Source organism: Archocentrus centrarchus, chromosome 10 (genome assembly GCF_007364275.1).
Source record: "Archocentrus centrarchus isolate MPI-CPG fArcCen1 chromosome 10, fArcCen1, whole genome shotgun sequence".
Classification (NCBI taxonomy): Eukaryota; Metazoa; Chordata; class Actinopteri; order Cichliformes; family Cichlidae; genus Archocentrus; species Archocentrus centrarchus.
This window is the reverse complement of record NC_044355.1, coordinates 13,734,089-13,750,541: the sequence shown is the minus strand read 5'-3', so window position 1 is coordinate 13,750,541 and position 16,453 is coordinate 13,734,089. Positions and strand designations below refer to the sequence as shown.

The following is a 16,453-nucleotide window of genomic DNA, read 5'->3' as shown; positions in this document are numbered from 1 at the left end:
AGATGAAGGACACCTTGCAGCCTCTAAATTATTAAAAAGTGAGCATAATATATGATCGGCATGTCATAGTGTCAGAGAGGAGCTAGCCACACCTGACTCCGGAATAGCCTGTTAGCACTGAATTTGTTGGACATGTGGAGGGACACGTCCACTGTACAAAGACAATGTCTGTGTACAGTTCTTAACTGTATCTCAACACACCAAAAATAAGGCATCATCAATTCAACAACTGTGCCTGACAAGCTAAATATTTACCAAACTGGATTTTCAAGGCAAAAGGAGCCAGTTGAAGTGGTTTGGGCATCTGATGCCACCTGGGTGAGGTATTCTGGGCGTGTCCTTCCAGGAGGAGGCTCTGGGGTAGACCCAGGATGTGCTGGAGAGATTAAATTTCTGGATAAATGCCAGTGTTTCCCCGGATGAGGTGGCTAGTTAGAGAGAAATCTGGACTTCTGCGCTTAGACTGCTGCCCTTGCAACCTGGTCCCAGAGAAGTAGCAGAGGATGGATGGATGGATGGATGGATGGATGGATGGATGGATGGATGGATGGATGGATGGATGGATGGATGGATGGATGGATGGATGGATGGATGGATGGATGGATGGATTCTCAATGCAGCAGACCATTAATGTATACAAATCAAACAGTGACAGTCATTAAAAAAGCTCAACAACCAGCCATAACCCAGTATTCCAATATTCAATTCACTGAATCCTTAGTAGTAATTCAGGCTGAGGTATTTGCCCTGTAGACTGCTAGAGATAACTTCACTAGAGATAACTTTTTACATATATTTGCCCATACTTTAAATCCATTCCCGGGGTACATGGGTTTTGCCATGGTTTGATTTTTGTCAAATAAATGGAATTGTGAAGCACTCAGAAAGAAATGAACACCTTAGCAGGAGAGTTGGTACGGTTTAAGTGCAGTTTTGTAGGTGGATGTTGTGTTTTGCATAGAAAAATTAGGGATGCATTCTAATGGTCTTACATTTGGTCTTTGTGTCACTCTACTGTACAAAAAGGGTGGGTGTACAGTAAGAATACATTTCAAAAGACATTGTTAATATTCATGTGCAACAAAAATCCATCTCATCGGGTCACTGAGGTGAACACAACGCCAGTGATTGCTCCGAATCCATCCATTTTAATTTTGTGAAAATGCGAGCCCACATTCTGTATTACAGATGATTTGTGCTACCAAAACTTTGGCTGCCATCTTCAGTTTTGTACCAGCATGTCAGCAAAATTCCTCCTCTCACAGATTTAACCCACATGAGTGTGGTGTTTATTTACACTAGTGTTAGCCCACTCATTCTCTTCAAGCTGTGGGAGAGTTTACTGTAAGTACTTTGCTGTCCCTCTTCCTCTCTGATTCGTGGCTGGCTGTGGCTCGTTTAAACGTTCCCCACCAAGGCTTTGAAGTCTCTTGACTTTGAAATCCCCAATCTAGCCCAAGTCAAGGAGGAGACCAGCCCTATTCCAAGCTCCAGCTCAGCTCACAAGTGGCAGTAGCAGCTAACTTTCAATCTTCTTCCCACCCAATGTCTGTGATTTTGAGTTGAGTTTTTAATCATATGTTATTAATGTTATTGACCAGTCTTCTGCAATGCCCCAGTCAGCTCTTCTAGCTGGTCATTAATCAGTGCCACTAAATAATTGCTCTCAGTTGCTCCTTTGACCCCTTCATCCTTCTGTTTGATCTTTGATTTTTGGATAGCATTTCCTCCTTCCGCTGTGTACACTGGGAGCTACGCTGTCACTCAATAATGTCATTCACATTAGGGGGAAAGGTAAGCTTCCCTGGGGCAAGTAGGGTGGATATTATAGGAGTGAAAATGGCAACAAGTGCAAGCACCATTAAACACAGAATGTGGCACAGCAGAACTGCAGGGTAGCGAGTTAATTCTCCAGGCAGCCGTTAAGCAGAGCTCGTGCTCAGAAGCACAGACGTTCGCGTCTCATAATCTCCAGATGTCAGTAATAGCATTTTACTTTTATGTGCTTAAAGGACTACAACTTAAAGGTGCTACTCTTTACATTTTTGTTTCTGCACAATCACATTCACTGAAATTACTGCTAACGAAAAGATGCTCTGTTGTAGCAGTGAATATCTCATCACCTGCTGCTTTGGAAGTGTTTATAGGCGGCTCATTAGAATGTAATTTAGATAAACATCATAGCAGCCTAACATCCCCTCTCAGAGGCTGGGTAACCAAATCAAGAAACTGAAGTGTGCACTCAGCATCAGCTTTTAGTCTTGCATGTTTGATGCAACGCTGAAATGACAGCACTGTACGTGGAAGGTTTACAGCATCGTTGGTGACTAACGGAGAGTTGCTCATTCATTTTCATTCTCATTTATGAATGGAAATGCTACAAAGTTGTACGGCATTGGAGTTTGTATTCTAAATCATGCCATCAAGTATGTGTAAAAGTACTTTTGCAAAATACTCTTATTATTGTTAAGATTCATCTATACAATGTATATGTAGCTGGAGACATCAGTTAGCTTATCTTAGCATGAACACGTCTTCTAGGTTTCCAGACACTAGTGACTGCAGAAACAATCAAACAAATGACAATTTTTTGACAATTACTGGTATAGGTAGCTCTGTTCAGCCATCATGCATACTGTGTGGCCAATACACAACAGCTTTAATGGTGGTGGTGGTGGTGGTGAGAGAAAGAGACACCAGGAAGTTTATTTCCACTTCTAGCATTAAGAGAAATAGCATAGGCAGTAACAGCAGGAGAGCTTCTTTGCCCCAAGTAGTCACCATAAGTAGATGGATATCGGCTGGACAGTTACCTTATAACACCTGCCTTCATAACATAATAACAGTAGTGGAGAACTTTACCATCAAAAGCATCTCAACAAAAAGTTGAGGAAAATAAATAAAGTATTTCCTCTACAAACACACAGTTACATTAAACTCTACTATACCTGCAGAGATACTAAAGTAATTTAAATTAATATAAATATAGCAATGATGTATAGTAATGATGAATGATGGAAATATGAATTCAATGCTTTAACTGGAAAAATAAACCAAACAAAAAATCATCTTATTGGCAAGGTATTGGCAATCAATCTAACCATCATTGCATCCATCATAGAGACAAAAAAATTTGCTTTGTCAAATTCCTTTTAAGTGGCAATGCATAAAAACTGGAGGAGAAGAAGTAGTAACGCCTGAAGATGAAGTTGCAAATCAGCTATAACTGTTTTTCAAAAGCCAAGAGAAAACTTAAGCCTAGCCAGATGTGTTCATCACGAGCCGTAACACTAGATGATTTTCCTCTCAGCTGCAATTCTGGCACTTAATTTACTCACTGTGAGTGTTTGAAGTGTGCACGCTTTAACGTCAGAAAGGGGGCGAATGAGCAAAACTTATATCAGAGCTGACATTTGTGACAGAGCGACACCCGCAATAGGCAGCAGATAAACGTAAAGACTCTTCAGCTGTCATAGCATCACATGTACTAACACTACAGCAGTGTTGTGTTTTTCGTCACTTATGTGCTTATGTTTGTACCTCTAAGGTGTTGATAGGCCTGTGGGTCTCACGCATAGCTGAACAGGATGATAGTCTGTTATGTACATGAGAAGAATGAAGAAATATGCAAAACATTTCCAAGCGATTATTGGATTAATTCCAGTTTAGGCTGAGGCAAGTCTGTCACCAGCCCCGCCCTTCTCAACTCTGGTGTCTAACTCTACCCTCTTCTCATTTTCTTCAGTCCCTCTAGTCCTGTTTCTTTTCCTTTATTCCCACTGTTTTCTTCATTCCCCCCACTACCACCATCACCCCAACCCTTAGCCCCCCCCGCCCAAGCTCCTTTAAGGCACTGACTAACTTTTTTTCTGGGTGACGGGTGCATCATGTTTGCTTCCACTGCTGACTCCACTTCCACTGTATTTACACCTATTTTGCCTTCCTAAATTCAGAGGCACACACATTCAGTACAAATTCATATGCATCTATTCACATCCAAATTCACCAACACATTAGAACTTTATGGCTCTTTTATTGCACAGACAAATTCAAAAAACAAAGTTTAGCACACCTAATTTGACATTATCCCAACCAGTGATAGTAATGATTTTTAAAGGAAATGGAAAGCTGAAATTTCAAGCACTCAACTGAACTTATGCAGTCCCAATCCTCTATTTCTCATGCACCCACATATTTTTTTTGTTATTTTTCCCTCATACACCAGCTGTCTCCATCGCTGTCCTCTCACACTGTCAATATATTTTTCTCACTTCCTCTGCTTTGCATACGGCCAGACAAACAACATCCTTCCCACCCGCTTTCTGTCACTCTGTTTATCTCTCTCCTCCCTCTCTCTCATTTGGCCCCCAGCCCCCTGTCTCGTTTTAGGTAACGCCACTCCTATCTGCCCTCAGTCGCCCACAAATCCACATACACTGCAGTGGCACACTGCTGTTAAGAGGGAGGCTCAAAGCCCTCCAGTGTCTTTTTTGTGAGGGAGGGTATTTGATTGCCTTCAAATGTGCGTGTGACTGTATTTACAGGTGTGTGTTTGTGCGCGCGTGTGCGTGCGTGTGCCTGCAAGTTCAAGTGGCTGTGCATGTGTGCCAAAGCAGATGCTACAAGGTCGAACATGTGAAAAATGATTGGAAGCTGAGTGCATGATGCCATTAGAAATCATGGTTCTATCTGGAGAACAGTGTGAGATGGAGCTCACTTAGTCATGCTGATGGAATCGCCAAGGATGTGGTAGAAAGCTTTTAGTGTCTTTGTGTGCCACTTGGTACCTTAGCGTGCCTATCTGGAAATAGGCACCAATGTGTGTCTTAGTGTATGAGCAAGGGCCTATACTTTAATGTGCATGTGATGCCAATGCATCATGCATGTGCTGTGAAAGTATGTCACGCCAGCCTATCGTAAAATATAGCAGATTATAAAAAGCTCATAAAATCACTCGCAGCCGCGGCAAGTGATATCATGTATATGCACAATACATGCAAAATGAAAAGTGGGATGCTTTTAAAAGCTTAGGTGATAAAAAAAAAAAACCTTGCAGACAGAGAGGTATAAGCAACACTACTCATCTCTGAGTTTTTTAAAAGCAATTTACAAACGTATCCCTTTAATTTATTCATTAGAAATGGATGCCTCGTTATCTTTCTACAAAATAAGAGCAGGGTTAAATTGCTTCCCTGGATCAATTTTATTCTCACTTAAAGCAGCTGTAGTGTGATACTGATATTCACTGCATGCTGTCTAAGTGGTCCATATGAGGGACTGATTTACTAGTGCTTTCATTATATGGGAATTATTTGTTTACACCTGCAAATGTTTATCTGCAGTTCAGCTTGTTCATCGTGTAAAATCAAGGGCTCCAGATTCAGTACAGTTAGTTTAACTTTGCCTCCAACCAAATTTTCTGTAAATTATACAGCATGCTTTATTTAGTCAATAACTAAGAAGTTTATTTTTTAACCATGAAATGAGTGATGTGTGTGCTTGCTCTGCAAGCCTCAAATAATTCCCGTGTATTGGGATTTCAATAATTATGTCCCTGGAACCAAATATTGTTTTAGGGCTAGGGTGGGAAACATGAGAAACTGGGACTGTTGTGGATAAAATTAAGTTCAGCTTATTGGTACAGACCTCTTTCCCAGTTTCTCATGTGGCCCCTTGGGAAAATTGCCCACCCCTGTCTTGGGGTATTTAATATGAAAATGGTCCATTTCAAAACTTCAAAATATTTAGGGTCAGTTTTTGCCTCTTTTTCATCAGCCCCCCCACCATCCTTTTTACTTATTTATTTATATATTTTTGCCAGTTACAAGGCTTAAAACTGGAATCGAGGCACTTGAAGGCTTGTGTGTATTTTAGGGTAAAGCTGTAAGAAGCTGACAGCGTAGCAGAGCTTAGCTAAGACTCTGACACTTTTGACACTCAAGGAAAATCATTTTACTTAAGCAGCTGATAAACACAGCTTTTGGATCTCTGTGGCTTTTGCTATATAAACACATATATACGTATACTCAAAGTGCATTTATCCACACGAGAATGAGTTTTGTGCATGCTGTCTCCACTTTAGACAAGTGACCTTAATTTATTGCTGTAGCTATATGTGCGTATGTGAGTGTATAAAGCTGTCATAATGCATGTCAGATTATAAACGCATTAGTATTTATGTATTTTAGTCAGATGGCTGGCAGCAATGCACCTCAGCATAAGAGGATTCACAGTTTTATCAACAGTGGAAAGTCATCTGGCTCTGCTGATCTTATTTTCCGCCGGCTTCGAAGCATTTTATTCCAACTTTTCATATAGTGCCACATTATTTCCCTACAATATATGATGAATTAGCACTTTCTGGTATTAATCTGCAACAATCTGTGGCACATGATCACATTTACATGATGAGAAGTAAAGGGCTCTGCTAGATGAAGTTGATGACAAATGCAGTTTGTCATCAACAAACTACATTTTTCATGGGGAACTTTGTAAAACTGAAGGATTGATGACACTGAGCGATGTTAATCTTTAGCAGTCAAATCATTAAATCACATGCGCCTGGATTTTCCTGAAACTATTTTAGCTTCTGGCTCAGCAACAATGGACAAGACAAGATAGCATAACAGGAATATTTATACTGAATCTGGAATGTCAGCATCCAACTACTGAATGTATTCACCCCATACACACAGACACACTGCAGTGTGTGATACGTGAGTATACATGGGTATACACACAAAGACACATTGAGTCAGTGTCTGTTTTCTGTTTTGTAGCAAGTTTTGGTGCCTGTGCACACACACTTCCGTTTTGCACATTCTGTCTGAGTGATAAATTCTATTTGCTGTTGTCAGGCTGCCAGGCAGGAACAGTGTGTCGCCACTGGTATGATATTTGGTTTGAACTAATGACACCAGTGGGAGATGGCCAGCACGTCTTTAATGGCCCGAGGACAACAGGGACCTCTAAATCATCTCCAGACTAAAATAGCCTAATGGTTAGAATCCTCTGAGGGGGAACATCCAGGGAACAATCGTCTTAGTTTAATCATTTTAGTTTAGTATGGAATCAATTCAATTATCTGCATGTTTACATGTTATGAAGTTAGGATGACAAAAATAGAACACCCAAAGAAGCCAAATGAGACTTAGAGACTTAGAAGCCCCCGTTTTGAGGATGTGTATTATTGATCTGCTGATGCAAACTTTTTATTGTTGTGTGAAATTAAGTTAGCTTACACATTTTAATTAAATTAGCTGATATCCAGTACAGTGCAAAAGTCTTGAGCCATTCTTTATTTCTTTATAATTTGCTAGGAAAATGGGAAATAGGTGCAGCAGTTTATTGAAACATGCAAATACACACGGAAAAGCTTGAAAGTCAGTGTTTGGTATGATCACCTTTTTTATTCAACACAGCCTGAACTCTCTTAGGCAGCTTTCTTGTAATTTCTTTAAGTAGTCTTCAGGAATAGTTCTCCAGGCTTCTTGAAGAACATTCAAAGCTCTTCTTTGGATGTCGGCTGCCTTTTGTTCTGTTCTCTGTCAAGATGATCACGCACTGCTTCAATAATGTTGAGGTCCAGGGTCTGGGGAGGTCAGTCCGTGACTAATGGTGGTCCATTGTTTGTTTTTCTATCCATATATGCTTTTACTGTATTGGCAGTGTGCTTGGGATCATTGTCTTGCTAAAAAAATAATAAAGCAGCTGCCAATCAGATGCTATTGAGGTCACACACTGGACAATGGATCAAAATCTGACATTAATTTTCTATGTTCCGAATTCCATCAATTTTGACAAGATTCCCAACACCACTGGCTGAAAGGCATCACCAAACCACAACAGAGCCTCCAGTGTTTTACAGATGGCTGTAAACACTCATCGTTGTACCTCTTTCCTGATTTCAATCTGAAATTTCAAATCTGTATTCATCACTCCGTCAGACCTGTTGCCACTGACTTTCAGTCCAGTTCTTGTGTAATTTCACATACTTCAGCCTTTTCTTCCTATTTCCCTTCCTTAAGAATGGCTTCTTGACAGCCACCCTTCCACTGAGACCATTTCTGATCAGGCTTCAGTGAACAGCAGATGGATCAACTGAAGGGCCAGATGTATCTCTCAGGTCTTCTGTCAGGTCTTTGGTATATTTTTCCTGTTTCTTAAGGACATGAGATAGTGTTCACCTGTTATAGATCTTCTTCTTTTGTCCTCTACTTGTTCATTTTCCTCAAATTTTATAAAGACACATTGCACACCATAAGGACACATAAAAGTTTTCTGCTAATAACTCTTTGGGAATCACCTTATTGGTGATTCTCAGTTTGACAGGCTATTTTATTCCTGTGTTATCTTTGGCATTTTTTGTAGATTCAACAAATGAAATGGGAACAAGTTGTGCGTTTTTGCAGTGGTTTGGTTTTAAGTGGCTTAACAAACAAAAACACAGAGTGAAAAAGGAGCCAAATTCCAAAGAAAAACTTTGATAGACCTTTAGAAATCCTAGAGAACTACTGCTTGAGATCAGTTTGAAACATTACAACAAAGTCTGGCTCCTCTGAAACTAAATATAAAAAAAATGAAGGGAGGCTTGAGACTTTTACATATTTATTGATGACTGATAAATTGGAGCAAAGTAAGTCTCATTTGTACCATTTCTTTTGATCCTGTTAATATTTTTTGCTTCATGGTGGATGATGGTCACTCTTCGTCATTCATTATGGAGTGGTTTTCTTTTCTGGAAGGCAGAGCTTTATCTACTTCATTTTTGGCTCTAAGACAGATGGTTTCCTTCTTTGCAGCTTCCCTGCTGCAACCACTTGATATGTAAAACACATAATTTCTCTTTCATCAGAGAGCTGAAGTATTCAGTGATACTGGGAATTTAGACAAACAAATGACCAAAACTGGATGTTGGCCATACACATAGCTACTTAGTCTATACTTTACAGTCACACTTGGCTGAACATCATTTTATAAATTTTGTCATCTTTTTCTTTAGTTCAAGACACAGAGGAAATGTTTTTTTTTTATCCTTCCAGCACAAGGCTACACATTACAGTGGACTGAAGCAAACCCATTACCGTAACAAAGAAAAATGACTTCCCTGTGAAGGCCAGTCAGGAATCAGTTGGCTCAGTACAAAATTATGAAATCTAGGAGAGAGGAATAAGTGAAATAAGGTCAGCAAGTGTTGATGAAAGAGGAAAATTGGCAGGTATTCTTATGAATTCCTTTGAAAAAGCCCCAACTATTTTCATACTGAGCTCTCTGAGGGCAATCATTATTTCAAGATTTGATTCTCTTCCAATTATATAATAGAAAAGCTTAAAAAAGAGGGAGGAGTGGTGGACAAGGTTTTTCAAGAATTAATTTCTACAGTTTAAAAAGTTGAGCCTGAAATATACATGTGGTGGGGGGAAATGCAGAGCAGTGTTTCCTATGTGATGAGTGAATCACTTTTTATGTGGGCAGGACTTAGGTCTCAGACATACAATGTCAGTAAATTTAACTGCTGCAAGTCTTTGCTTCCTCAAACACAAGCATGTCTGAACACCATCATGCCATCATGTGTATTAATAGTTATAGAGGACGTTAACAGGGGGTCACTCAGTGAATATTACTTTGACACAGAAGAAATACTGACTAAAAGATAAGCTTGGTAATAAAATGTAGGTAAAATTGAGATGCTATATATGCTACAATTTGTTTTGACTTGTCACCTATCCCACATGGTGATATGCCCCCCCCCCCCCCCCCCCCCCCCCCCCCCCCCCCCCGTCAGTGTTTATGAGATAGTCACATGGAATTTTCATGTGGCTATCTCATGTGTTTGCATGAGGGCTCAAAAATGTTGGAAAATATGTCTACTTAAGAAACACAAACTTACAGTATTACGGCTTCTTTGGGCAGGATTTTAGACACAACACTGCCACAAGAGCTGAAAGCAAGACAGACAATACAATAAGACCATGAACTGACTTTGCAAACTTGAAAGACTGAGAAAAGAGGTTACCGGGGCTGTAGTTTGATGTACCTCTCTTAAAGCCGAGAAAATCGACGGGAAAAGAGGGCACTCGTGCATGCTTGATAGCACGCAGGGCTTCTTTTATGGCTTCTAAAAAAGGGACTCATCATGTATTATGTCAGGCCACCATGGTGGTGACAGCATCAGCAAGCACCCTGTCCACCAAAGCTCCACAGGGAAACACTCACGTGTGTGAGGTCATGCATATATTGCAAACAGTATTGGTGTCCATATATTCAGACAAAATCTGCAAAAGAGTTCTTTTGTTTTTTTTCACATGCATGGATAAAGTGTGTGCACACATGCCATACACAAAACCAGAGATACAGACTACAAACCTCAAACCACAAAGATTTTTTCCTGGTAAGAAGCATATATTATTTGAGCTGTTTGCCTGAGTGAAGAACACATGCACACACACACACACACACACACACACACACACACACACACACACAAGAACCATTTGATAATGCTGGATGTTTCCAGACAACTCTGGAACAACCTTATTTCAAGGATTGTCTTTGGAATACTACAGATGTTACAGTTCGCAAAAATGATTTCATTGTCCTATAATACAACCTTACTATGATGGTAGGAAAAATCTTTTCTACAGTAGTTTTATTTCTTCAGTTCTGCAGGAGATTGCAGGGTTTTTTTTCAGATTTATTTCTCTAAAAATGTATTACACCTCAGGAAATCAAACCAAAGAATAAATGCACAAGGATGACATGAAAATCTACATATATACTTTACTTCATCCACACCACTGATCTACAAGACCATCTTCTGTTTATTTAAGCTTACAGAAAGGAAGTTCAGCTCCGCAGGGACTCATACAGAGAGGAATGTCTGTGCCAGATAGCAACAGCCGAAAGCCAACCACGCAGAATTGCAGGAACGTAGGGAATGTGCCTCTCTTATTTGTGGCGAGTCCATCACAGACGCTGTCCAGTGTGGTTCCCCGCTCTATAACTCTGGTGTCTGGCCAAATCATGAATGCAGCGCAGTGAGGCTGAGCCTCAGCTAGGGTTATGTGATTTTGCACTTGGACTATCTTTCTTGCCTGCTGGATCTGGATTCCCAGCGTGTGAGTCTACATTCCTACAACATGTCAACAGTCAGAGTTAAAGCACTATGTCTAGAGATGCCAGAATCTTTGTGTACAATGATAATCACAGTTTTTCTTCATGATATCAATGTCTCTTCCTCTTACTTGCTTCCTCTTTCACGCCTCCTCCTCCTCCTCTCGGTGTCCGTTCCTTTTTTTTCTTTTTTTTGCCCGCAGCAGGCATGGCAACAAGTGTCATATATAGATGTTATGTAGGTGCCATCACAACACTACAGTTACATGACCTCATCTCTAAATATATGATATTGATGTGATTTACAGGCCCACTTCCGTGACATAGTAGGACCAATTAGATGAGGTAAAGCCTAGTGGAGATGGAGTAAATAGCTTTTCCCACCTTGAAAGAAGCAGACTCATCTGTCAGATGAACAGAGCAGCTTTGATACTAATAGAGACACTCTGTCTTGTCACTGACCACTGCCTCTGTGCAGGAACAGAAGGGGGGAGTGAGCGTTTCGTGTTTTTGCACATTTTGTGTAAGTGCGTATATATTTGTTAAAGTGTGTGTGTGTGTGTGTGTGTGTGTGTGTGTGTGTATCTGTGTTGGTCACTGCAGTCTGAACTGATGAGAGTCAGGGTCTTTTTCTGTTCTGCATTTGAAAACCTGCGAGGCCAAGAGGGTGGGGGGGGGTGGGGGGGGGGGGGGGGGGGGGCACTGTGGTGTCCAAGATAAAAGGCTCAGGGTGGAAATCTCACTGCACGTCTCAGACGAGTCTCTGGATGGCATTCTCTGCTATCACAATCAATAGGACTGAAACTGCAGCCAAAATAAAGCGACCATTTCCCTTGACCAGTCCGACTCCTCTGTTTTTACACAGGCTCATTATGTACTGCAAGGGAATTGCAAGCATTTATTTTCTGAAGTCAGGGTAGCTATTACATCCCACTATTACCTACTGGAAAAGATAAGTTTGTGCAAGGGCAACATTTTCAGTGTGAAAGGGCAAAAGGAACCTTTTCAGTATGAAAGGCAAGGAAATGGAGAAGTATATTTGTAACAGATAAAACTTTGTGGAGATAAGGTACTAGAGGGGAAGTTAGTTTTTGGACACAAAATTTCAAACTGCACTAAATCACAAACCTCCCGTGTCTCTTTCTTCAGCAAAATCTGACAGTAATATTCTGTTAAGAGATATGTTTAGTTTCATCTTAAGCAGTTAGTGTCTGGGCTGCATTAGAAAGGTGACTTAGCTGTTCGCTCATTAGTTACTTCAAGTCATTATCAGTTAAGTCATTAATTAGGTTGAATTAACTATACAGGAACAAGTTGATGAAAGTAAGATATTAAGATCAAGTGTTAGCCACATGAATATTTGGTATAGATATACTTATTTTTCTTTTTCATTTTCATTTTTGACCTCTCTCTAACAATGATGGGGTGTCTGCTGTGTTAGATTAGTTTTTTTTTCAAAAACTTAATTCAGTGAGTTGAGTGAATGCTCATTCATTCAGCTCTATGTTTAAGTTCTTTTAAATTTATGTTTATAATAGGCAGCAACTCACGAGCCCAAGCAATATAGGATTTTTACTGATACACAAATACCAATAATTGGTTATTTAAAACTCTGGCCAGTATTCTGACACAACAAACATGAAAAAATGTTCCTAACATTTGTTATGTGTAGTTATTTATGATTCGCAAGTAAGATAATATGACAATAATTAAAACTAAACTTATTCTACTGTTACAACAAGTTGTTTATTACTCATTTACGCTCTTCCTGACTCTGCTGGGAAAAGCTGGTTGTTGTGTTTGTAGCACTCCAAACGTGTGTTGCCAATAAGGAGGTTGCAGAGTCATTTGCCTCTGGTGGACAAACTATGCAACAGAACACTCATAACATGGTTGAAGGCTGTTTCTTCACACCTTCCTTACTTTTTCATTTTCATTTATCAGCAAATATCTCATTTCAGCCATATATTGGTCGGGCTCTATCTACTTTACCCTCCATCTGATAACATCAGTGCTTTTGTCTTGCAGATATTAGAGATTCATTGCCTCTTGGCCCGCTCACATAAAAAAATAAATCAAATGACTGAGTATTTATGTAGTCCATGAGCTCAGATAACACATCCTGAAGGTACTAGAAGCTGACAGATATAAAACTTTTAGCTTGGAAACTCATACCGCATTATTGTGTCTGTTGTGGGATTGAAAATTTGAAAAAAGGTTGCATGAACGGCAGCATCAGGTTTAGAGATGACAAATGGAGTCCACAAAGAGAGTAGAATAATTTGTAGATGTTTAATTATTAAAGATGTGACAAAAGATCTCATTTCACATTGAGCTTCTGTTTGCAATCATAGCGGAGCCAGTCTGTCAAGTCTGCTCCGTATCTTTAGGCAAGTGTCACAAGTCTTAGAGACGGGACTCTTGCTGTCACATTTTTTTTAGCTTTTGCACTTAAAACGAGCAGAATGTCGAAGTGGAGGACAATAATGTGAAGGTCAGGGTTAGGGAAGGACTAAGGCAAAGGCGGCAGCTTATGCTGTGGTAGGTTAGGACTAAGAAATATGAAGTAGCAGAGAAGAAAAAGCAGATAACAGGGGCAGAGAATAGAATAAGCTATAGGGACTCTGCTGTGCCAACATTACGGATGGTTCACTCATCATCACGCAACATTCAAATGACAAGGCCTTGCTTCTACTCAACAAGCCTCCAGCAAACCCACAGGTTAGGCTTCAGCTGTCAGCACAGCCCTTTGAGCACAATATATATGTTTTTCATTTGGTGCATGTTTCAGATTTTAATTGTGCGCTCGAATTTGTGTGCAGAACTCCAATGAGGAAATCAATAGTGGGAAATAAAAGCAATGCAAAAATGTATCTTTTCACTGTGACAAGTGGCATAAATTTGATAATTATGATTCAAGGCAACATTAAAAAAAAAATACTTTGATAAAAAGGTAGTCTGGGATCATTTAAATGCAATTTGGATATGATTTTTTTTTCTTCTTAAAGAAATTGCAAAACTTTTAGGGAAATGTGCTGATTTCCTTTCTTTCCTAGAGTTAAATGATAACATTGGAACCTCTCCCATCTTAGCTGCTTACCGTTGTTAAGCGCAAATCCTGGAAATACTGACAAACTGGCAGCGTGGGTCGGTTCCACCAGCTCTAAAGCTTATTAGTTAACATGTTAGACATTTTCGGTAGGAGCAAATGTCTTATGCTAAGCTAACTGGCTTTCTGGCTGCAGCTGCATTTATTGTTTAGACAGGAGTGCAGTATTGATTTTTTTTTTTTCATCTTGACAAGAAAGAAGAAAGTCTATTACTTATTTTCTAATAATTTACCAATTGTCACTCTTTGTGCCCGTCTGAGATTTGTCTTTATCTGATTTCAGATAGGCTTTTGTTCATTTTAATTTACTTTATTATTGGCATCAAATGATTTGGAAGATTGTAGGATGCAACTAAGTGAAGTGAGTCTCAAAAATTATACTGCAGCATGACTGAGGAGAACACCAACAGCCTATAGTCACAGTGTATATGTTTACATGGGCAGCCATGTAGGTATTATATGGTAAAGAAGAAGATGATCATTGTTGTAATGTCAGCAAGATCATTCCTTGAAAGTCACTTTCCTCATTCAGAAATGGCTTTGAGTTGCATGTACCAGCTCAGCCAGAAAGCCCCGCATACTCAGTGTTTGTAAAGTGAACATGAATTTTCCACAAGCGTAAATATCCCGTGGTTCATGTGTTGGGAAGTGAGATTATCTGTTGTGTCACTTTGCCACGAGTGATACGGTAAAACACCACCAAGGACTCTCAAAGCTGTGGAGATACGATGAAAACTTCACAACTGTCATGGCAGTTGTTCATTGTGCTTTCGCAGGCAAACTGTGCAGTGCAGTCAATCCCGTGTCTCGGGGGAATAACAGGAGAGTTGTTCTATCCCAGTCTTTCCCAGTAGCTTTCAGTTACGTAATATTTCCTTAGAGATCAAACCTAATAAGAGACAGCAAGCACAATGTGGAGGTGACAAGCCAGAAGGGGCCATGCTAGTTGTTAACCCAAGGTGACAGAACATATTCACAGTATGTGAAAACTGCTGTAACAGCTCTTATGTTTGTATATTTTACATACATATTTAGGTTTTTATTTCCTTCAAATTGTGGATGGAAAGAGGATAGTGGATTGTCAAACACAAGATACTCCTAACAAGTGTGCCTTTTGCCACAAAATCTCATCAGCTTCATGATTAGACAAGTCCACACTCAACATTTGTCACCTCCAGAGAAAACGTGACTTCTTTGCCATCTTCACAACTCTTTCTTCCTCACTTTGGGTGGATGCTTTGATGCTTAAATCCTTAAGGGGAGATGTGGTGAGAACAACACCTTGGTTTTAGCACACAGCATCTTTTGGATTAGCTGACTAGGCGTAGCGGCTGGCTGTGGCAACTTTTTTGCGCAGTGCTTGAGATCAGATAGGATTATACCACCATCAAAAGCGTATTCTGATTATTAAAGCAAAAAGATGTCAGCATGAGATTCAAACAGTCAATTTAAAATTCAAAATCTGGTAAAAAAAAATTGCCCCTGAATTCACTAGCTGCAGTGAAAGAGAAACAGGTAGTCTTATGCTTCTGCACGCATCCTCATTATTTACCATGCACAATATACAAAACACTGAGGCCTCATCCAGTACACCAATAAGGTTGCCTGTATTTTTCTTGGCAAACATCTTCTGCTGCAGCTACAGTTTTCTGTGTGTCAGCTGTCGTTCTCATTATGCTGTTATAGTTGCGATGGTGTTCACAGCACGTCTCTCTGACCCCGCTGTGGGTGCTGTGTATCAGGCTCAGCAGTTCAGATTTTTTCCAATATTTTAAATCCTTGACAAGCGACATAATAATCTCAAGTAATAGAAGAAAATACTTTTTTTTCTTTTACCTTATTCCATGTATTTTTCATCATTATATGCACTAATACGCATATGAGTTCTGTTCATGATTGATGTATGTAAATTTGACCCATTTTGGCATTTGACAGCTGTAAAAATACAATAAATGACATTCTTTTAGCCCAACACTTGATGACTTTTCCTGAAATGACCCAAAATACAATATGAAAATTATTTGAAATTTTATGTTGTTGTGACAGCACGGTGGCATGGTGGTTAGTACTACTGCCTCACAGCAAGAAGGTCCTAGGTTCTAATCCACTCTGCCCGGAGCCTTTCTGTGTGGAGTTTACATGTTCTCCCGTGTTTGTGTGGGTTTTCTCTGGGTACTTCAGTTTCCTCCCACAGTCCAAGGACAGGCACTTAGTGGAGTTAGGTTAATTGGT

The 16,453-nt window shown here is 39.9% G+C and overlaps 1 protein-coding gene across 5 annotated transcripts in view; it reads left to right on the top strand.

Moving 5' to 3' along the window:
• Positions 1–16,453, top strand: part of mid2 (midline 2) — a 171,840-nt gene that overhangs the window by 98,647 nt on the left and 56,740 nt on the right. The window lies entirely within an intron of this gene.